Source organism: Tachypleus tridentatus, chromosome 7, assembly GCF_004210375.1.
Source record: "Tachypleus tridentatus isolate NWPU-2018 chromosome 7, ASM421037v1, whole genome shotgun sequence".
Lineage (NCBI taxonomy): Eukaryota > Metazoa > Arthropoda > Merostomata > Xiphosura > Limulidae > Tachypleus > Tachypleus tridentatus.
Window position 1 is genome coordinate 50,374,652 of NC_134831.1, and position 25,092 is coordinate 50,399,743.

At 33.4% G+C, this 25,092-nt stretch overlaps 1 long non-coding RNA gene across 3 annotated transcripts in view; it reads right to left on the reverse strand.

Annotated features, from left to right (window-relative positions):
- LOC143255636 (uncharacterized) overlaps nt 1–25,092 on the reverse strand; it is a 54,585-nt gene that overhangs the window by 21,085 nt on the left and 8,408 nt on the right. The window contains exon 3 of one of the 3 annotated variants that reach the window (XR_013030771.1): nt 1,963–2,942. The exons of 1 other annotated variant lie outside the window; for it this stretch is intronic. This is a non-coding gene — a long non-coding RNA (uncharacterized LOC143255636). Of the gene's footprint in view, nt 1–1,962; nt 2,943–18,504; nt 18,736–25,092 lie in introns of those variants that run through there. One more of the 3 variants, XR_013030769.1, reaches the window with a different exon arrangement.

Genomic DNA, 25,092 nt, shown 5'->3' on the forward strand with positions numbered 1-25,092 from the left:
CTAGACCAGACAAAATACTCAGTATAGTTTCTAAAACTCTTGTACATAAACCATCATTTGCAATAAGTATTAGTTTGTTTTGTTTGTTTGTTTTTGAAATTCGCACAAAGCTACTCGAGGGCTATCTGTGCAAGCCGTCCCTAATTTAGCAGTGTAAGGCTAGAGGGAAAGCAGCTAGTCATCACCACCCACCGCCAACTCTTGGGATACTCTTTTATCAACAAATAGTAGGATTGATCGTTACATTATAACGACCCCACGGCTGAAAGGGCGAGCGGGGCGTTATAATGTTACGGTCAATCCCACGATTCGTTGGTAAAAGAGTAGCCCAAGAGTTGGTGGTGGGTGGTGATGACTAGCTACCTTCCTTTTAGTCTTATACTGTTAAATTAGGGACGTCTAGCGCATATAGCAGCCCTTGCGTAGCTTTGCGCGAAATTCAGAAACGAACAGAACATATTAATATTTTATGTAAATGTATGGTTAGAATAAACCGCAAGGCAGCAAGCCATTACATTAAGTTTCAGGATATATATAGTATTTAAAGGTACTAAGTTTGTTGTTTTAAGTGTAGTATTCCATAATATATTAGGGTTTTTATCTCAGTACAAATTATTTTAAAACTCCATTTATGGCCCGGCATGGCCAGGTGTGTTAAGACATTCGACTCGTAATCTAAGGGTTGCGGGTTTGAATCCCTGTTGCACCAAACATGCTCGTCCTTTCAGCCGTGGGGCGTTATAATGTGACGGTCAATTTCACTATTCTTTGGTAAAAGAGTAGCCCAAGAGTTAGCAGTCAGTGGTGATGACTAGCTGACTTCCCTCTAGTCTTACACTGCTAAATTAGGGACGGCTAGCGCAGATAGCCCTCGTGTAGCTTTGCGTGAAATTAAAAAAAAATAAATACCATTTATCTAGTATTAAACCTCGTTCCTAGATAGCAGCACAAGCATCAGAAATGATTTGCCGTTGCTGAATATCTGCGATAGCCGTCCCTAATTTAGCAGTGTAAGACCAGAGGGAAGGCAGCTCCTCATAACCATTCACTGCCAACTCTATCACCAACGAACAGTAGAATTGACTGTCATATTATAACGCCCACATGAGGGAAAGGGCGGGCATATTTGGTGTGACGAGGATTCGAACCTGGGACTCTCATATTACGAGTTGAGCGCCCTAATCACCTGTCCATGCCCGGCCTCACAAGTTAAGAAAGTTGCATATATACATTAAATCAAAACAATAAAATAAGTAGTTATTAACTCATCAACAAACGTAAAAATTATTAAGAACTTTTAACAAGGAGTTTAGTTATGGTTATAAAAATTGTTTGCATAAGCAAAACATTCAAGCTTTCCAAACGTACACATTTAGGTTTCATTAATTAATGGAACCATCTACTGTCACTAACTAAACAATTTATCTGACGAAGAAGTTAGCCATTTTTGGCCTCATTGTAACATATATGTGGTATACACAAAACAAAATTACGTTTTCATTTCGCTAAGGTCAAATTATCCCAAACGATATGAGTTTTAACTTTTTTAGCCGTGATAGTTGCTCATAAAATGGCCCTGAGATTATTTATTTATTTATTTGTTTACAAGTACAAACTTTAAACTCATAACTCTTCATCTCTTGACCGAATTTAGATATAGTTACAGATATGAACTCAGGAGGTCAATCTCTTTCGATTGATGTATTTGACTTTACCCAATATTGCATAAATCAATTTACTCTAATCCTGCTTACAGAAATTGTAAATTGAGTTAGACCCATAGCGATCCTGATTAGTAATAAAATCAAATCGGGTAAACACACGCCTCTCACTTGGTATTGTTGGCGCACAAAAGTACAGTCAGTAAAAAGGAAAACAAAAACAAACAAACAAAGTCCATAGATTAATTTACTTTAATCCTGCATAAAGGAATTTCAAGTGACATGGCTATTTAGGATTATATCTTGTGTATTTACTAAAATTATATTACCACAAATAATACAGTTTTACTTCTGATGAATAATGAGGTTTTACCACTTCATTACGCTTTTGTTAAGTCTAGGATCAAGATAAGTAATGCAGAGGTTCAAAGCTTTTCTTTTTTAAATAAAAATAACAGCAGCAGCAGGGGATGAGAAAAATCAATCAAATTATTTTCAAAATTTAAGTAAATTTGTTAATTATGCCCACTTTTTTTCCATATGAAGTTGCCATTATGTTTTTACTTTTTAGCCACAAATAATGTAATAACATTTCCAGTATCAACTGTTCCAGAGAACGGATATTCCGAACTTTGAACGTAACTGAAAGTAAACTTTCCATTATTCAGTTAAAATTTACGTTGGTTCTTGTTTGCTTAGAATACTTAATCTTAGATCGCATCTAGATAAATCTGTGACATATGAGTACAGAAGTGGGGTGTATCAGTGAAATATTGACGTTGTAGGCGACGTTTATAGAGCAATCAATTATATATATCAGCTCAATTAGCAGCTTCCTATTGATGTTATTTTATACATTTATGGTACAATATCTTAGGACTAAATAATACATGAGTGTGGTAATACATAGATAGTATTTTCATATCATCGAGTTAACGGACTAAATAACAACCTGATAAAAAAATAGACAATAACTTTAGAGTCTTAAAGAAGTTTTCATTATTATATAAATGCAGACAATCCCGATAAAAGATAAGTTTAAGGCAATTTTTTCTTTGTATGGTTGCGTTTGCTTTTCTTTGGTCGTAGGAACACACAAGGTCTGTATTGTTTCATCTTAATCCAATTGATTTTTTCTTTCAGCATTGTTAAGACAGTGATTAGGTATAGTTATAAAGTTTTTCATCTAGGTTTGCTTTTGTTCGTCCACCGCTGGGACAACGGTAAGTCAGGGGCTCGATTCTCCTCGGTGGACACAGCAAGCGGCCCGATGTAGCTTTGCTATAAGAAAAGCACACGCATGCTTTTTTTTAAACCTATTAAAACAGACCAGAAAGATATAAACCTAACCCAGTTGGTTTTGTTTTTTCTTTCTTAGTTTAAAACTACCGATATTGATACAAATTGAAGGTTTTGTATTTATTAAGTATATTTAATCTAAAACTAAAGGCAGAAAAATTATTTGTTTTGAATTTCGCTCAAAGCTACACGAGGGCTATCTGCACTAGCCGTCCCTAATTTAGCAGTGTAAGACAAGAGGGAAAGCAGCTAGTCATCACCACCCACCGCCAACTCTTGAGCTACTCTTTTACCAACGAATAGTGGGATTGACCATCACATTATAACGCCCAAACGGCTGAAAGGGCGAACATGTTTGGTGCGACAGGGATTCGAACCCAGCAATCTCAGATGACGAGTCGAGCGTCTTAACCACCTGGCCATACCGAGCCTTCAACCTGTAGTCTTGAAGAAATTGTTCTATAAATTAGAATAACGAAGTACATGAGAAGCAGCAGGAGACGAAGATTTGATGGCTCCTACACCTGTCTTTAACTGCTCAAAAAGGCATATTGTTGCTGTTCTTATCTATTGTGTTCTTCCCGTGATCACACAGCATAATATCTCTATTAAATGTGACGGATTTATCGTTATACGTTTATTTTAGTACCTACGCTTGTTCACTATAGTTTTTTTTTGCATGTGTTGTATATTCTTTACTGTGTATTGCGCAAGTTCCGCCTGTTCCCGAAATTTGTAGAAAATTATTGAGGGTAAAAATAAACAATATATGTTTTACGAAAACGCTTGTGCGTTGTTCAAACTTCCAGAAACTTGCGGATTCATATAAAATCGGGTAAGCTAAAAGACAGCAGATTATTAGTAAGCTACAGTCAGTGTGTTGAAGGACTCGGGAGCTATAATGGTGATTAACGCCTTTTAATTAGAAAAACTTCAGAATTTGACTAGGAACATTTATAGATTTCGAACATTACAAATTTCAGTGAAATAACTTCATATGTTGGTATTTATACGGGGACATTAGATATTGTCAACGGTGTAATTTATGAATGCTTCAAGCTTAGCCAGCCGTCAAAGGATGTAAGTGAGTGATTTATTATTCTGAATTAAGCACAAAGCTACACAATGGGCTATTTTTGCTCTTCCCACAATGGTACCGAATCCCGGTTTTTAGGAATGTGAGTCCACAGATATACCGCCGCGGCACTAGGAGCCAAAAGATTTGTTTGTTTGTTTTGGAATTTCGCGCAAAGCTACACGAGAGCGATCTGACCGTCACATTATAACGCCCTCACGGTTGAAAGGACGAGCGCTTTAACCCCCTATCCATGACGGGCCTAAAAGTATTTGACATTAATATTTTGTTTGTTTGTAATTCATCACAAAGTAACAGAATGGGTTAGCTGTGTGGGGATGGGCCCCTTGAGTCATCTGCCCATAGGAATTCAAAGCCAAAGTAGTATGTTGCAGCGCCTCTGTGACTACTCGACCATAAGAACTTTCTGTTCCCCTTCAGAGGTACAGCAAACATGTAGATGGACGTTTGGATCCCAGAGAAAGTAAACTGTACTGACAGAAGATTCCTTGAGAGGTCCCCTTATCAGTTATAGAAGTCCACACCGAGGGGACTGCTTTTGGGGAAATTGTGTGGGGGATATTTCCTACGCAAATATTTATTCATATCATGAAACATATGTTCAGCTCAGGGATTTAGTATTTCCAAGACTGAGATATCCTCCTGTAGTAAATGGCATTGTAAGTCAAAGGAATTTGGATAAACATGGAGAACAAAATGGATATAAAATACAATTCTTATTTTAATTGTTATTATACTGAAATGATTGATGAAGGAAATATGTCAAAAATATGTCTCAAATATAACATTTTTATGGATGTGCTTTTTCAAATGATTATTTTAATTATTTTAAGAATGATAGAAATAATTATATTCGTGGAGCAAAAGACAAATAAAATTATTTGTATTATTTTAAGTTGTTTTCAATGCGAATTTCAAAACATAAAACAATACCTTACAGAAAAATCGATTTCATATAAATGTAATAACCAGTGTAACATGTAATTACTTTCCATAAAATATGCTCCAATAATCTTTTATAGAGTATTATTATATACTGTTTTTTCATCGTTCCAGTAGCTCAGGGGTAGTTATGAGGGGTTCACACCGCTAAAAACTAGGTTTATATACTCGTGGTTTGGGCAGCACAGAAAGCTTATCGTGTAGTTCTTTATTTAAGTTTTATCATCATGCCCAATCAAGTAGTTGAAAGATAAAAATAACATAGATTTTGAGTCACATGCCTTCTGAACTTTAATTAAACATTTAAGCCATAATTAAAATTGGAAGACTAATTTAATGCTCCAGTTTCATTACCAATACCTCCTGTCCTCGTTATGTGAATAACTATGTTGAATCAGCTATACGATCGTTGCTCATGCGCGTAATAGTACACACAGTACGATCACAGTACAGACGAAATCATGTGTCTTTCGATATATAAGTTGTAAACGTTCAGCCAAGACTAACCCTATCAAGATCAAAATCAAGGCTGATAGTGAAGGAAAATTAAGGATTAAGGGAGCTTCGCTAGTTTAACCACAAGAAATATTTCTTAACCTAAACAAAACTGCAGTTTCATGCAGTGTAGCTGATAAAACTTTCCTCCCCCTCAAAAAAAGTGCAGTCAGTTGCTAAAATAAACGAATTGAAAGGAATACAATTACGAAAGCTTGAAATATTATATTTAAAAATTTTCAGCTTCTTATTCATGAATGAACAGCCTAAGATAAAAATATTTTAACTTAAAAACTGGATAAGTTTTCGAAAGACAATATTTGATTAGTAATTCATTAAACCTCACACATCTTGTTGAATCTATAGTTAGTTTGAAATGTTAATCATTAGATTGTGTTTACGGCTCAAGTAGAACCCATATTACACAGGAAATTTATTCTAGTTTTGTATTAGTATAATGCTACGTTTTCAGTTAAACATAAGAACAAAATAGCAAAAGCAACAAATTTAACAACAGTATCTTTTGGCTATATCTTTCTGTTAAAAACATTTTATATTAATTGACTACTATAAAATGATTGTTTGTTTGTTTCTTGAATTTCGCACAAAGCTACTCGAGGGCTATCTGTGCTAGCCGTCCCTAATTTAGCAGTGTAAGACTAGAGGGAAGGCAGCTAGTCATCACCACCCACCGCCAACTCTTGAGCTACTCTTTTACCAACAAATAGTGGGATTTACCGTAACATTATAACGCCCCCCACGGCTGAAAGGGCGAGAATGTTTGGCGCGACGGGGATGCGAACCCGCGACCAGCAGATTATGAGTCACACGCCATAACACGCTTGGCCATGTCGGGCCCACTAAAAAAATGATATATAAACGCAACTGTAGATGTATAAAGTTTGTTTGTTTTAATTTCGCGCAAAGCAGCACGAGGGCTATCTGCGCTAGCCGTTCCTAATTTAGCGGTGTAAGACTAGAGGGAAGGCAGCTAGTCATCACCACCCACCGCCAAACCTTGGGCTACTCTTTTACCAAGGAATAGTGGGATTGACAATCACATTATAACACTCCCACGACTGAAAGAGCGAGCATGTTTGGTGCGACGGGGATTTGAGCCCGCACCTCTCAGATTAGGAGATGTATAAAGAATAAGCTTATTCAGTCTGTGTTACTTTATCTCACTTGCATTTCAAAAGTATAAGGAATGAAAGAAAAACGATAAAAAGGACCGAAAAATACTAATCAGTGAGCAGCTGTTGTTTTAGAGAAAAATAGTTTATATATTTTTGATACGATAGTAACAAATTACCCAGCTGAGTAAACAATAGGGTTACGGCCATTCTTCGCATATACGTTATACATGTTAAGCCATACCGGTGCGTTAACTATTCAGTATTAAAGTGTGTTTATTTGTTTGTAATTAAGCAATAAACTACACAAGGGGCTATCTGTGCTGTGCCCACAACGGTGATCAAAACCCGGTTTCTAGCATTGTAAGTTTGCAGACAAACCGCTGGACCACAGGGGAGTCCAATATTAAGGAGGCGGTTTTCGGTTTCTGTGCATGTATGTCCTCCTAAACGAGCTGATCGATTCGTACCAAATTTGGAATACTAATTTAATAGTCCAAATGCATATAAATTTCTATTAATCTTTCCGGTATATTGAAGACTTAAATATTCTATAGAATAAACCCTATGTCGTTATTGCAGCAACTTTGTAACAACTTGAATTTCAAGAAAACTTATAATTCTACAAGTCAATATTTCCAATAATAACTCCAATATACGATAATAAGATATCCAGCTACAATGTAAAAGGCCCGCCATGGTCAGGTGGGTTAAGGCACTCGACTCGTAACCAGCTAGCTGCGGGTTCGAATCTCTGTCACACCATACATGCTCGCCCTTTCAGCCGTAGGACCGTTACAATGTGAAGGTCAATTCCACTATTCGTTGGTAAAAGAGTAGCTTAAGAGTTGGCGGCGAGTGGTGATGACTAGCTGCCTTCCCTCTAGTCTTACACTGCAAAATTAAGGACAACTAGCTCAAATAGCCCTCGTGTAGCTTTGCACGAAAATAAAAAACAAATAAACAATGTGTAGTGTAAAAATATTTCTGCTGTTGTTTTTGTTTTCCGTTCTTTCTTCATTCACATCATTTAACTTTCGGTTTATAAGAGGGCTAGAATTAGCATTTAAGCCTGAACTAGAGAAGAATTTTATAATTAAAATATTTTTTATGATTTTTTGTTACTTCTTAACGTAGAATATTGTTTTCTGCAAAAGGAAAATCAATATTGTTATTACATTTCAGGAATTAAATGTACCACATTCAGACAGCAGAAATCTTGACCATATTTCTCCTGTGAAATGGGCTAACGACTCGACTGCTATAACTCTGCCTCACTTTTCATCCACTTCTCGTGTCTTACAACAATTTCTTGGAGGACTAACACTACCGAAAATCCTCGTGGAAAATTTTGTTCCTTTTTAGTAAACTCGTGCGTGTTTTCCGCATTTTCATGAGAAAAAGCCATGGGAGTGTAGTCTTCTTAAAATAACCTTCAAAATGTTTGAGTCAAGACATTTCAAGAAAATTACAAGTGCTTCAAAGAAAGTACATTATGGTCTAAGAGTTAATTTTTACTTGCAGACTTCATTGGATCCTGTCAGGCTTTCACCAAGGACAGAGGTAAAAGTATGCAATGTGTCGCTCAAAAAATTGCACATCTGCCTAATTTATATAAACCGTAAATAAATAATTTTGTTGAATACCTTGGAGGTTAATAGGTTAATTACCCTTTTTGCCATTTTATGGTAAAAAGATCAGTAGGATTTACATCAGACTTAAATGAAATAAGAAAGTTTTTTTCTTTTTCAATGGACTTAGCAATTACCACTCATATTGTTTTCGAAGGTGGGGGCTGGTGCGTAGGTTAATCGACTCGCAATCTGAGGGTCGTAAGCCAGAATCCTTGTTCCGAACATGCTCGTCCTATATAGTTGCCGACTTGGCCAGCCACCTGGGTGTAAAACTATTAAGTTACAAAAAATACCGACCGACCATAAACTATTCGGGATTAAGGTCGTAAAAGAAATAAAATTATTTTCGTAAAGAAAAATACAAACAGTTTCAGTGTATCAAAATGAAGAATATAAGTTACACAAAACCATCTGTTTGCTATTACAAAAAAGCAACTGGCGACTTGGGTTTATTTACTCAGACACGGGGTAAGCAGAAAACGACATTAATAATGCATTACAATAATAAAAATATAGCATAAAAGTATATTAGTTTCAATATTTATATTTATCTGACTACACTAAATTAAAATTTCTGAGCCATGTGTGAACAAGTAATTACATTACAAGGACTGTGAATCAGAAGGTTCATGGTTTGTGTTCTGTTATCGTAAGACGCATTCGACACTTTGAGGATTTGGGCGCAATGTAAAAAAATAATGGCCGAATCCATTTTTTCAGTCATACAAGAATAGTCGAAGACTTATAAGATCAACAGTCAAACCTCACTTCAGTCATACTATAATAGTCCAAGACTTGGTAATAAGTTCTGTTAATTTGTTTCTAGTACCAGCGATCGACTCGCAGTTCCCTTTCGAATAATCGCCACACCAAACATGCTTGCCTTTTCAGCAGTGGGGTTGTTATTATAATACGGTCAATCCCCATATATTCGTTTGTGAAAGAGTAGGGCAAGAGCTGGCGGTGGGTGATGATGACTAGTTGCCTTCCCTCTAGTCTTACACTGCTAAATTAGGAACGACTTACACAAAAGGTTCCCCGCTAGTACAAAGGTAGTCTCTGGATTTATAACGCTAAACACATGGGTTTGGTTCCCCTCGGTGGACTCAGCAGATAGCTTAATGTGTCTTTGCTATAAGAAAACACATTTTCACACGCTAGCGTAAAAAGTCCTCGTGAAGCTTTGTGCGAAATTCAAAACAAACAAACAAAGTCTTCTGTCAAGTTTGTCAACTGAAATAACGGACGTTTATGCGCAGAGAGTTTTTATGTAATTTTATGTTAAAATTCTAAAAACAAATAAAGAATATAACAAATAAAAGACAAGACTTTAGCCCTAATATTTACCATCATAAGCTTCTTGTACAACGCTACCTTACACTTTAGGATTTTTAAAAATGATTTTAATAAGAAAAAATTCTGTTATTTAACTTTCTTGTTTGACCAGTTAAGAAATTAGATCTCTGTTAATTTTATCTCGTATAACATTTGTGGCGTTTCCCTTAAATTCTTATCTTTCTTGAAGGTTTGTTTATTTGTTTTGGAATTTCACGCAAAGCTACACGAGAGCTATCCGCGTTAGCTGTCAATAATCTAGTAGTGTAAGACTGGAGGGAAGAGAGCTAGTCATCACCACCCACCGCTAACTCTAACTATACTCTTATACTGACGAGTAGTAGGATTGACCATCACCTTGTAACGGACCACGGTTGAAAGGGCGAGCATGTTTGATGTGACGGGGATTCGAACACATGACCCTCAGATTACTAGTTTAGCGCTATAACCACCTGGCCACGACGGACCCTTTCTTAAAAGATAATATTATTCTTTATTGGTGATTTTTGTTATTTCGTTTAACATGTTTGTTTGTTTTGGAATTTCGCACAAAGCTACTCGAGGGCTATCTGTGCTAGCCGTCCCTAATTTAGCAGTGTATAGACTAGAGGGAAGGCAGCTAGTCATCACCACCCACCGCCAACTCTTGGGCTACTCTTTTACCATTCCAATATGTTATTCACTAAAAATTTGTTAAACATTGTAATACTGTTATATAGTTTTTTTTCTCAGTGATTTGCTTGAGGTTCTAAGAACTTTCTTAGAGGAAAATATTTTCATTTGTTGAACTTCATATCTTTTTTCCGTACTAAATAACTGTTTTAATCTATGTGCTGAACCTCCGAATATCTTTCTTTTGTGGCTTCTGTAACATATAAATAAAAACAAACAGAAATTAAAGTTTTAGCTATTTGATTTTCTCGTATTTCACCAAACTTCAGTACGTTTAGTTATTTATGTTTCAAAACTTCAACCCGGTTACTGGCATGATTCTTCTTTTATGTATGGTGTTAAAGTTATCTTTTACATCTCACAGTAAACCAATATTTATATAAGTACTAAAATAACATGTAATACTAATATCACTAATTTATTGTTCTGAATTATTAACTGCTCAGTTATTTAAGATAATACATTTCATTTTATTTTTTACCAAGTTTTTTGAAGTTTGATAAAAAAGGAAGATTTCTTTCTCTAAGAAATTCAGTTTTCTTGATGAAATAAAAAGAGATTAAGTAATGATACTTGTAATTTCTTACGCTAAATTTTCAGTTTCCTGTCTAATTTTATTTCTTTAACTTCGGTAAGAGGAAACTAAAATCAACCAAATATCTTATTGAAATACATCTTATGATTCATATTTTTATTGCGAGCAGTGAAAGCACTGTATTTTAACAATTACAAGTTCCATGATAAATAACTAAAACTGCAGTAGTAACTGTTACAGTTGAGTTTTTCTTCAATTCATCCAAGAACGTTTATATAACGGAGGTTTTGTTCACCAAGCCAAACAAAACTGGCGACGTTATCTGGGAATCTGTTGATAGGTGATGAATATTCCAATGTATTTGCTTCAGCTTGCAATTCTCATCAATATTCGCTTGAATTTGGCGTCGTCGCTGAAGATTGATGGCTTCTAACAACAGTCTTATCATTTAAAGTAAACTAATCTGAAGTTGGAAATGCTAACGAGAGTACTTTTAGCGGTTAATTAAAAAAAAGAATTGAAACGCACTTTCATACTGAAAAATTTCTTTCTTGTTGTGAGTGAGACGTATTAGGTCGCGCATATGATTTGCATATGAATATCATAAAATTGTGTACGATTATTGTCATAATTACTAACTACCTTGTGCGTATAAAATTATTTTAAATAATTTTTCTTTATAATTAAAATACTTAGAACATACAATGATGTTAATATTAACTTAATAATGTAACATAACAAATAATGGGATAATTGAAAGACTAAAACAAACATATACTGGCACTAATTCTCTATTTAACATCTCGAAATAATAACAAAGAGTTTGTTATAAAAACGCGTTATATGTGTTATTAGCAGTTTTATAACATGATAATGTCTTAAACACTAGAAGAATTTTAAATCTAACTCAGAGATAAGCCTGAAGGACTATCTGGGTAAATCGGAGTTATATACTCCAGGTAGGTAGAGCTTTTGTATCTCATTGTATAGATCTATTATTGGTGAAAAACTTTAACTGAGAAATTATTTTAATCAAGGTGCAATAATATTGGTAACTTAACCCGAAAAGAAGTTATATTTTGATAAATCTATTGTCGTCAATATTTTCATGAATAGCACATTTACAGCACCACACAATGCTCTCAAGTTAAATTTTTAAGCGATTTGTTTCAGAAATAACACATCTTACAATAACCCACAGCGTAGTTAAGCTACAGCTTGAAGCAACATATCTAAGAAACAACACATTTAATATTTCATTACAATAATGTTAGGTGGAAGCCTTAAGCAATCCGTTTCATTGATATTACGTTTTAAATACCCCTCCAGAAGTCATCTACTTCATGATTGGTACACTTTACAATTCCTAATAATGATGTGAGGTAACCGTTTTAAGTAATTCATTTAATTATTAACACGTTTTACAATGCTCCACAACTTGAAATAATCCATTTTACCCATTTTCACATCTGATTTTTCGACCCTATTTTAATCAAGCAACAACGTTGTTATGTCTTTTTCTTTCATGCGCATAGTTATCATTATTTATATAACTTTTAATTTCTCTTTCCCTTTACAGGTGCATGTACAAGGAAGACAAGCATGGGCTCGGGCTACCCAACAACTACCCGCTTGTATTTGGTCATTTTGGTGAGTGTAATTCAATTTTTGTTTCTATGTACGCGAGTATGTTGATGTGGTTTACATATATATGTATTAAGTTTCTGTGCATGGCCTAGATTGTTTATCTATCTAGTTTGAGGAAGATATCTACAATAAACTTTGATTTTAAAATTATATTAATTAGGTTCTGATTTGTCAATGTTTTGATTTTAACGTTATTTACGTAGAAGTTGTTATTATTTATCAGTCTTTCTAGTATTCTGTTTATCATCCTATCTGGATGGACTATGAAGGTTGAAACTACAGATTATGCAATTATTGATAATTTTCCCTCTTGGTACAGGTTCAAAATCTGTGATAAGAGAAAGATGCCTAAAGCCAATTTTATTTCATTACGTTAATGGATACAAGTCTTTTATAATACAGATAATCAGTATCCTCCCCTGAAGAAAGACTTTTCATTATAGTTTCTTTGCGAGGAGAGAAACCTGTTCAAGTAACGCACCAAGCAATTTTGTCGAAACTAGTAATCACTTTCGACCATATGCGTCTTAATGCTGTGAAAGTTTTACGACTATTTAATATGCTAAAGATATAATTATCAACAATGGCGTGCTAATGTTATTTCATTGTCACTTTAATGGAATGTTAATGTAGCATTTATTAGTTTCAAAATGGACGATTTGTTCACACCTATGTAATTTGCAGAACACAAAATATCAACAGCTTGAGTAATAATACTTCAGATTAAAAAAAGGCGCTAAATCAGTTTGATGTTTGTCAGATTAGTCTATCATTAATTTTTAATTCTTCTTACGCGTTTGTCACCATTGTTTTTTTTTAAATAATAGGATAATTTCTCAGTTTTAAACGGATTAACTAATACATTGTAAAGTGTGAACATAATATAAAATAAATTAAAATGCCGTGCGTTCTGTGGAGACACAAAATAACAAGCTGTAAAATATACAATGGAAAACAAATTGTTAAATTTGCTGTGTCGATGTATGGATACAGGGAGAAACACAGAGGTATTTCTTATAGAATATATTTTTATTTTACAGTAAACCTGAAATAGACTTTATAATATACACGTTGTGTAGAGTAAGCTTGAAGCAGGTTTTATGGAATTTTTATAGATGTACAGTAACATCAATATTAGGCTTTATGAAGTAGCTGTATATAGTGTTTTTCATTTAGAAAATAATTTGAAACTTGTAATGTGAAACCGACTAATAAGTTCTTTCCCTTATCTTTCGATTGGCGTTTACGTAGCGGATAGTCTTGAAGTGTGGTTCTTTAAAAAAATTACCCGTCATTTATTCAATTACGGGTTAAGATACTCTTATCAAAGAAACAAAAGACACACACAATGTCCTGGAATAAAGGCCCTAGGATACTTGCCAACCTCTGACAAACGTCGCATAAAAACATTTACTATGAAGAAATAGTTTAAGTTTACACTTTAAGTAAACGTAATTCCATGTATTTGAATACAATGAGACATAAGGCACTGCCCCTATAAGTATATCCACAGTGTTTATTGGAATTTAAACATCCATATATTAGGAAAATTAGGACTTTATAATATTTCTAACGATCATGTTCAAAATGTCTAATTTATAAAAACCATACTCTCAACAAATGAATTATTATATATACATATTCACTCGAACCTGTAGTTTAAGTATACAGACGAATTCTCGAACTCTTTATATAAGAAAAAAAACTACATAAAGGAAAACAAATACAAGTTAAACTCAGTGAATTACCCTAAAAATATGTAAAGTTTTACAGTTTCTTTACATAGAATACAGAAACTATCAAAAGCGCGTTTATCAGGTCTTTATGTGGTTACAATTGTATTCGGAATCCACCTATTGAAGAGTGGTCAGATTATTTTATAGGTGATTAAAATCTCCCTTGACTGGGTGTCTTCACATTCTCCTCTGTTGGTTTATTATGGATTTCATAGAAGAAGCATGCTAAACCAATAGTCTGGATTTATCTTTTAATCCTAACAGTCGCTATCCACTTGGACTGGTTATACGAGAGAAGTTAATCAATAAAGCTATTTGCTTCGAGTACAAGAAATTAAACGTTGTGATCTAAAACGCATTTAATTATCGAATCAGGAAAGCTAACCAGACTTATTGAAAGCATCGCATTTAATCATTTCTTTCACGGATTCAAAATTTGCGGTATATGCAAATAGCACTTTAAATCCCTCTTTTGTCTGTCATAAGTCACTGCAGAGAAAATATTCTACAAAACAAGCCAGTTTCTTACAAAATCAGCCTTTCTGTTATAACGAGTAATTTCAACCAGTCTCATGAGAATAACTCCTGTCACTAAAAGTTGTTGATGATATTAAACATTGTCAGTTCAGTTTGAAATTAAGTTGAGAGAAACATTCATAAGTGTGATTGGGACTGAATTTACTCACAATGTATTTACTAATAATGTTTTTGTTTTTTTTCCTCTCATGTACAAAGTTTACAGGCCTCTGTTAACGTGTTGTGTAAAATAAAAATATTTATGTGAATAATGTTAATGTTTAAGATTATTCTTCGCAGATACATTTCCTAAAAATAAAATGTTCACTAATTACAAGCCACAGAGAAATAGCTTACACTCCTCTCGTCTTTATTTTTTTTAAATTTAAATTATACTGTTACTTATAATTAAAACCTAATTACTACAGTTTCAAGACGACTTTGGCGTGACGCTGCGCGACGGCAAGGGTGGTAGTAGGAATAAATTAATTTCGTAAACATGTAATGCATTTTTCATAATGGCATCATTTTTCATCGAATGCGGCATATCATTGTAAGATTCTGGTACTCATTTAATACGTATTATCGTTCAACATTACCCGTTTTTCTAAAAGAGTTTAATGGTGATTTTTACTTTATTTTTACTAAATATAAAGAGCAAACGAAACATGTCAAAAACATAACATAACTCTCTGTGTTGTTCGAAGCTTTGTTTTTAAGCTCAAAGTTATACAGTGCTTGTCTTACCGCAGGTATCGAACCCATATTTCTAACACTCATTCTTACCGTTGGAAATGCGTTTAACAAAGTATATATGGAATTATAAATGACAACAAAACTAAACCTGTTTTTGCTTAATGCGACTTTTGGTCAAAGAAGACAGATTTTCATTCTTTGACGTTGATTTAAGAGATTCTGAAGATATTGATGTTTAATTTTTTATTTAAATGTCTGCAATGTAGTACATCACGTTTTTGAATTTTGAGCGACACTGCTTCTGTGTAACCATTTTTGCTCTCCAAGTCGGTTATCTCAGACATCTTTATTGCTGTAAGTGTATCTCAGTCAGATCTTAAGTTTTTTTCTGCGTTTCACAATGAACATCGTGACCAAACAAGGGTACAGCGATCCGTTTGAAACCACGAATAAAGTCAGTTGTGTGTTATCAAATAACGTGAAATCGGTATAAATTTCCTGGCCAATGCTGATAAACTCATTAGAAGTAATTAACTTTCAAGCCAAGTAAAGAAATAGAAGCAAGGGGAAAAATTATAAGAAACTTAAATAACATACAGAGCATGTAGTTATCACTACTCTTAATTACCCGGATCAAAACTATATAAAATATATTTTTATTATATTTCAATGACTATATATTCATATTTGTGTTTTTATTGAGTAAAACCTAAACATGTATCATTTTGAAATAGAACAAGAAAAAATTTGACTGTATTAATAATTTTTAAAGAAAATTTATTTGGAAATAAACTGCTTTTTTATAGTGTTAATACTTCGGCATATTTATTTTACTAAAATAATAGATTAGTTTTTAATGTTAAAAGTGAGTTGAATTTGAAATAAACTAAATTAACATTTCTGAAATGAACGCTGATAACTGGACAAGATCATTAAAAGAGCTTATAGAGTTCTTTGTAGAATAGAGAAAAGATAAATGTTAAGATTAGCTGATTTCTTCTTTGCAAAATTTAAGGGTGAATATCTAACTTTATTTTATAGTACAACACTTGAACGTACTGGCAAAATTGTTATCAACCAGATTTCAAGCATCCGTTTAAGATATTGCAATACGTTGTTACTAGTTAAATGGCGTATCGACTTGATGGGCTAAACATGTTTATCGTGCTGTTTTCGGTTACCAAGACCAGTGTTGAAAGTATCTACACTTTCTGTCATACTGAAGAACTTTTTGTTTTTGTTTTGTGTAGCACTTGCGGTACAAAGGCTAATTAGACTTGGGATGGAGCCAGTTCAGTTTGGGGATATGGGATTACTCGACATTTCAAATATCATGAATATGGAGTATCAGTTATCACACTAGTCAATATCACTAAACTAAATTATCTAAAAAATGAAAAACAAGCCTTAAAAGTATTGGTTTTTAGAAAAGCAATGAAATAAAAACTGAAACTTGCAGCTTTTGACCACAAATTAGTTGTAGATCCAGCAAGAAATGCAGAAAGATGGGTTTGCATACAGCCATATTTCAGTTTTTAAACATTTTAAAAACTTAAAATATCACGACTAAAGTTTTGGGCCTTTGCTGGAGTACTGAAGAGTGTTGCCACCATATTTCGTTTTTTATATTCTTTGAGGCAATGTTGTGATTTTGCGAGTCATACGTATGCATTAAATTTCATGAATTTTGAAGTCATATGTAAACGGCTTATTTTATATATTGCACTTTTATGACGTACCTGTTTTGTTCACAGTGACACAATGGTAGTTCGGCGGACATAAACTGCTGGAAAATGGGTTTCAATACCTGTGTTAGGCATAGCACAGATAGCCTATTATAATGCTTTATGTAGTCTAACACAAAATATTACGCACCCAACAATCGCTTTACATCAAACGGTTAATGCATTCAAACTGCAATAGAATCTATCTAAGCAATTTGTTAGTGTAATTTATATTATTAATTAAACTTTAACATCTGTATTAAAGGATATAAATTTTTTTTTTTTCAAACCTATACATTATGAATAAGATCTGTGAACTTTTAAAGATGGTTATGTTTATATTACTAGAGTTTTGATAACGTTACTAAATCTGTATTTTCTCAAAGCCATAAAAGTTTTTCATATGGGCATTTCTGTTAAATCTATGAATTTTCTCAGAGGTTTAGGAGAATTTAACAAATGCGTTTATACCAAACCTGTGAAATGATTATTATTTTTGAAGGCTATAGCCGTTCTGATTTAAAATATGAAAAATTCCCCACTACGTTTAGCTCTTAAGTGTGTGAATACTCCTCTTACCGCCATGTTACGTTTTAACACATTTACATCAGATTTGTACACGATCTTTCGTTTGTGACAGTTCTTTTTTTTATTCGTTTCTTAGCATTTTAAATGTGATTTACCGAGAAATATATGATGATCAGATTAATCGCTTTTATAAGTAAAACTCCTGTACGTGTACAGACAAATGTCTGTTTTTCATCAAGTATTTGGTTGAATTTTAATTCAGATCGTATTTTTTTTGTAATTTTAGCAATCTGAGAAAAGCCTGTTGTTTTTCTCACCTGTCCCTATTTTAGTGTAGCTCGTGCTGATTGGGCGCATTCGTCACTTAGACACGTCGAGTTTCTTTCTGGATATATTTAGATAACTTTTTCTTTCGAATTCTGGGAACGTTTTCATTCTTGAGATTTCAAGTGTTGAATGTTTTACTGCTATTATACTTGTTTAGAACGTTGCGACTATTTTAGAGAAGCTAAGGATCTGTCTCTTATCTGATTTACTGCCTGATAACCGCACCTCATAACATTTGTTGATTTTTGGTTATCCATGTGCGCAGGTTGTCTAATGACTTTATCAAGAAACAGAAAAAAAACAATCATTTAGTGATACCAGCGTAATTTATACACTTAATGGTTGATTATGTACGTGTAATAGATTTACGTTTTGACAGTCCGCTAGACACACTTTATGTGTTGAATAACTGCAAACGTTTATATATGATTCGATGACTTTAAACTATTCTGTAACTCTTTTTTTCCCAGCTAGGTTTTTCGAAAACGTCACCTCCACTCTATATTCTAAAATTATGGATACGGTAAATGAAAATTTGAAAAATTTTGAGTATTTCAAGTAACACTCATACGCTGATATTTATTTTTCTTACAAAGGTGTGTATAAAAATATAATAAACAACATTTAGCTCTTAGGACTAGAACTACTTCGCAGTATTTTCCTGCTGGTACAGCGGTAAGTATGCGGATTTAAAACACTAAAATTAAAGGCTTGATTCTTCTCGGTGGACACAGCAGATAACCCGATGATGTAGCTTGGCTATAAGAAAACACACACTTCTCAGTAAAAAAAGCAGTATCTTGCGATTTTATTAGCCTAAATGTTTCCATTTCATGTAATGTATTACACGTTTGTGTTATGTTTCTAAAAAGCTAATTAATTTAAACTTAATCTAACTTTTCAAATTTATTTATAGATTATTAATGGCTAAGTAATGCTATTATGGATCAAAACGATAGACTATTTTGCCATATTGTTGAAAAATAAATATAAATGTTATTTTCCAGTTATGGTTTAAAATGGTTAAATTCCTTTAATAAAATACTTTTTATATACGAATTTTAAGTGTTTATTTTTATTGCAGCTCATTCTAGTTGAACTTTTATTTAGAAATCTTTTTACTTTCACGTGACCACACTTCATCAAATACTGATATTTCCAGACACTTCTTATCTACTGTATAGTTTGGCTACTGATATTATATAGCGAGTATTTAAGTACACCAAAAACACCTCTAAAATTTTATAATTAATATAGTTTGAGTGATTTTGCAACGCTATGTGTATATATTGTGTAGAGATATGCAGAGAAATGTGCTCTTTTAAACCACTAAAGAATATTACTACCACAGTTTTTTTATTTAACAAGATTTATTTCGGGATCACCACACAATATGCTTATTGAATGTAAGCTCATTTAAGAGCTCTTCGTAAGGTAAGAAACAACTTGTTTATGAAAGTTATATTAAATTAAACATAGTCGAGTTTTCATAAGCAGTGAAACCTACAAGATGGCTCATTGTAGCTTGAAAGAATGTGTTCAAAAACATTATTTGATATTCGTTTGAAACGTAGTGAAAATCGCCGAATAAGCAAATGTTATTTGTTAAGACGTTTTTATATTCACCTACTCTGTTTAGTTTTACATACTGGAAATTCGAAAGGGGTAAGAAATATTCCTAATATTATTATCAGAGGCGTGAAAAGAAGCATTTCATATTAGTTTCTTCTTTCACATGTCACTGAACAAGAGACCTTTGGTTCAGTACCAGATTATGGTTAGACGATGAGAGACAAAAGGTCTCCTTGAAACGCTATTTATATAGCTTTAATGATTACAGTGCGAATGTCGAAAAGTGATGAATCATTAGAAAAATATAAAAGTTAAGATTCGTGAAAAAAATTGCTTAAACTGCAGATTTTTACTGATATTTATTTTAATTTTTCTTTCGGGTTTCAAGACCAAACCAGTCTTTTGCTTGTTGAAAGTCACCCAAAAAACCTTTCGTTTAATAACGAAAAACACCAGTTATGGACGATAGGAGATAAGAGGATTTCTGAAATGCTAGATGAATATACGGTTAATATTTTAAAAGTTGCAATTTAAACACTCCGAGTAGGCAAAGCATTAGAAACTAATAAGCATGTTGTTGGATAAGAAAAATATACACTTTTTCTACAATATTTGTAAATTTCTAATAATATTGTCTTGTGGAAAAGTATTTATTTTATGTTTGTTTATTTATTTTAGCACAAACCCACATTGGGCTCTTTGCTGTACTCATCGTGGGAAATCGATCCCTGGATTTTTAGAATTGTAAATCCTTGGACGTACCTTTAACCCCTCGGGAAACGAAAGTTTTAAGAAATATGAAAATTACTGAGATCAGTAAGATGCGATGTGTGTAAATATGCGCCGAATGTTTCAGCTTTAAGTGTGTTTTAAAAGTGAAAGTCAGTCCTGTTATTTGATTCAAAGAACTGACAAAGCCTTAATGGCAGAGGATGCTTTTGGATGGTTGTCTGTTTAGAATAGTTAAAATTTAGTGACGGCTACTGCTGAATCGTAGGATCTCTTACTTTGCTCTTTAGTCAACGTGCGCATAAGGTGGCGTTTACGTTGCAACTCGCTTCAGATCAATTAATATAGTTGTATATTTTAAAAACTTTGTAAATTTTAAATAAAAATTACTTGTATATAGCAGTGTATCTGTATATTTCGAAAGCAGTCGAGTTTTGGGTCTCTTTTAAAAACCACTGCAACTTTTGTCCGTGATCCTGTGTGCTGACTTCTTAACCGTTATACTTATATGTTTATCAACGTTTACTTCTGATCCTGTGTGCTGACTTCTTAACCGTTATACTTATATGTTTATTAACGTTTACTTCTGAATGGCTTTGAAACAGAAGTGAATTATTTGTTAACATAATTTCCAGTTACTCTATACAAAAAATAACACATAAATATTCACAGTTTGCTTTAAGGATCACAAAAAGTATCTATTTATTTCATGGACAACAATGAGCTAAGAGTGCCTTTATATATAATATGACATAAATTCTGAACATACGTTTTACTGTGCCAGATTCAAAAACTTTTACTAGCAGCTCAAGAAGTTTATCTTAATGTACTGTATTAAATGTTGAAGTATAGGTAAACAGAGAACGTTTCTTTCTCTTTTTTTAGGAAAGCTATGAGAAGCACACTTTTTCCTTTGTTATCTTCTTGCGGAAAGATAGATTGCTGTTGGTAAGATGAATCGTAAAGGTAGCCTCTCAGGCGCAAGTCTGACCGAGTATAGTCATTGTATTGCTTGCAATCTAAAACATACAATCCTATGAATACCTTATTTTAGTCTACAGTCACTTAGTGTTCATGGATGCTTAAAATGACTTATTTCACGGGATTCTCTAGAACTAGAAAGAAAAGCAAGTGTTTATCTTTAGATTTACATCGACAAGAAGCTTTAAAGTCGATGTAAATGCTTTTATTCTTTTCTAACGATTATTTTGTCTTTGAATTTTTTATAGGTTATTCTATTCAAAGTTAATCAAAAGAAGAATGCTACTGATCTGAAAGAAACCTAACTTGTACACTTATGCACCCATCGCAGAATTTAACCTCGATGTTTATTGTGATAACTCATTAAGCTCACCAATGAGTCACTGGGAGACACTTTGAAGGTAATTTCAGTTGCTATTAGTAACCAGTGTAACTACAAAAAAAATTTATGTCTCTTATTCTTGTATAAAACCATCTCAGAAATTTCACGAATGTTGCTCGTATGTCGCTGTGATGATGAAACACTTATAGAAAAGAATTAGAGGTTGTTATAAAATGTTAACAAAAAGGATTTTTGAAAAAGTTAAAAACAGAAAATAGTAATTCTGAGAAAATTAATCTCATTTAATTAACATGCCACAAGTAAAGAGCTCACTAGATTGTTTTTATGCCATGAAAAAACGAACTTTTGCTTAAAGACTGATTAAGAACTTGTTAAGCCTTAATAGCATTAGCAGACTGTTTATTCCTAGGAAAATTAATACTAATATGAGTTAGTAGACACTTTACTATATAAATAAGTGTCAAGAAAACGGCGAATTAACATTGATGATGTGAATCAGTTTCTCAGATGTATGGAAAATCACTTAGTAAACGATCAGACTCGAGCAAACTACATAATTATAGGTTTTTTCTTTAACGTAAATGAATATTTTTTATGTGTTTTGCCCAATAAGGTTACAGCACAAAGTTAAGAATCTCTTACGCAATAGCGACCCAGTTTTGTGGCTAAATCTCAGTTTTTCTAGAGCAATTATTGTGATATATAGAACTGCCTTACATTTCTTGTATTCATAAATTTTTGCTGCTTATTTTGGTGTGGGTTTTGAATTGTATCAACCTTGTACTGCTGTATTATATTAATTTTTCATGATACATTAATCATACGAGTTAATTTTTGTACTACGCTTATTGTTTCGCAATTAATTGTATTACATTGGTCCCTGCTATGCATTTACTCTGCTTTACCGACATTATGGGGGTCTATCTTTAATGCACTAACTACATAGAACTTTTCATGTATTGCACTGACCTTAATTTGTACTTCAACATTGCACTAATTTTTTTGGAAGTCGTTGTATATTGCATCAATCACAAGAAAGTCTTCATTTATTGTACTAACCACATATAATTATTCCTATATTGTTCAATTTTGCTTTGTATTTTCTTATTTTACGAAATTTATTGATGTCTTTTTGTAAGGTACCAGTTGTACATAATCCTTCCTGTATTGTACGAGTCATATAGGATTATTACTATATTGTACCAATGTTGCTTGGTATTTCTCTATTGTACTTATTTCATGAAAGTGTTTATGTATTGTATCAGTCTTTATGTATTTCTGAAATACATAGAGAAACCCAGAAGAATGGGATATTTATATAAAAAAATGCTACAGTATAAAAATATGTTTGTTTGTAGTTAAACATAAAGATACACGTAGATTATTTCTACTGTACCTATCATGGATATCGAAACCCAGTTTCTGGCGTTGTAAGTCCTCAAACATACCACTGTGCTGCTGAGAGGCAGAAATTTAAGCCCTTTGACTTACCGCCTAGCCACCAGTGAGTTAACTTGAAGGAATGCATCAAAACGAAAGACACACCACTCTTGTAAGTATATTTTTCTTGCTGTCAATCAATGTTAAATATTTAAAATATTATTTATTTTTAATTTAAGTATTTTTAAACATTTGAAAAATTCATTTCGGATGTTCATTTATTTATCCCCATGTGTGACCTAAAGACTTCCTAATTTTTTACAGGCAATGCAGTTTTTTTTTAGCCACGGCATAGCGGCTCATAGAGTGGTTTTGAGTTTTTCAAGTATAGACTTTTAGCTTATAGCTTTGTCATCTCTTGTCCGATTTGAAATCTAATTATAGTTTTGGACTCAAACCTTTTCGACTGATGTATTGATCATGCGTTTACTCTAATTTTACCTGAAAGACTTTCAAGTGCCGCAACTATTAATGATTCCCTCTTCTTTTAACTAAGTAAATCAGAAAGTTGAGAAAAGTACATAAAGTCAAAGGTATATAAATTATTATTATAAACATATTCAAAGTAGTGGCTTGGGTTTCCTAATTTTTTTGTAGTTTTATTTTGCTCTTTGAAAAATAAGATAATAAAAATAGTAAAGGCAATACCAATGTTCTAATGAAATCATGTCACATAACTGAAGCGTCAAATATAAGAATTGAACTTAATTTTGTATCTGGTTTAGTAATGTTGATAACTGTGCTGTTTTAGGAGGAACAATCTTGGTAGCAAAGTCAGTAGAAAGCATCACTAAGGATTGTGCTTTTTCTGCGAAAGCTCTAATACGCGAAGTTTAAGGTCCGCGGGTTTTAGTAAAGTGGCAGCTTTACAAAACCCTTGAGTTTTGGCCTGGCATGGCCAAGCGCGTAAGACGTGCGACTCGTAATCCGAGGGTCGCGGGTTCGCACCCGCGTTGCGCTAAACATGCTCGACCTCCCAACCGTGGGGGTGTATAATGTGACGGTCAATCCCACTATTCGTTGGTAAAAGAGTAGCCCAAGAGTTGGCGGTGGGTGGTGATGACTAGCTGCCTTCCCTCTAGTCTTACACTGCTAAATTAGGGACGGCTAGCACAGATAGCCCTCGAGTAGCTTTGTGCGAAATTCCAAAAAAAACAAACAAACAAACAAACAAACCCTTGAGTTTTAAATCTTATTTATGTCTAACAACATTTAAGCACTTTTCTGAAACTGCACAAAGAATAATCTGAAAAAAATTCTCAATTTGTATCCACGAATACATCATCTGCGTCTATTCAAGTCGAGCCAATGATACCTGAGATTGAATAATAGTGAAATGGCTTGCAGTTTGGGGAATATTGAAACAGAGCTGAACAGATGGCAGACGGTATCAATATTGCATTTTTTGGTTCTGAACTATGGAGAAAAAAGTTTCTCGTGGAATCAACGAATACTGGTACAATAAAACTAACCTGACTGGAAAAGATCAGTAAAGAATTAGTTTCTTTTTTTCACGTGACACTGGATCAGATCGTAATGTTCTCAAAGTCGAGTCGATACTGAACACAGTAGAGTATTTAGTGAACCTGAATAAAACGAAATTACATCCTACGTAATGATTTGAGTGTTTATGATGTCTTTTATAAATATAGACTGTTTCTGATTATTTAGTGGATTTGGACATTTCAGTCGATATACTTATGGTGGAGCATTTCCTGGATTAACTTCATTCGAATGCCTCTCTTCTCTATCGACTTCTACTGTTTTCGCCAACATTTTCATACCCTTGCAGAAATCATTCTGTATAATGAAATTCATAATTAACACGCTAACAGTAGAAATGGCTCTACAGCACGTCAGTGACTTGTTGGTGATCGCTATTGAGGTGAAACGTGCATACACTGCTGAACGGAAAAGTGTTCCAAACTAATTCTGGTGACATCTGCTAATGTTTTGTACAAATTACTTGATTGCTTCCCATAAACAGGACTGTTTAAATGTTTATTCTATGATTATATTAAAGTAAATAATTTGATAACTTTTAACTCTTG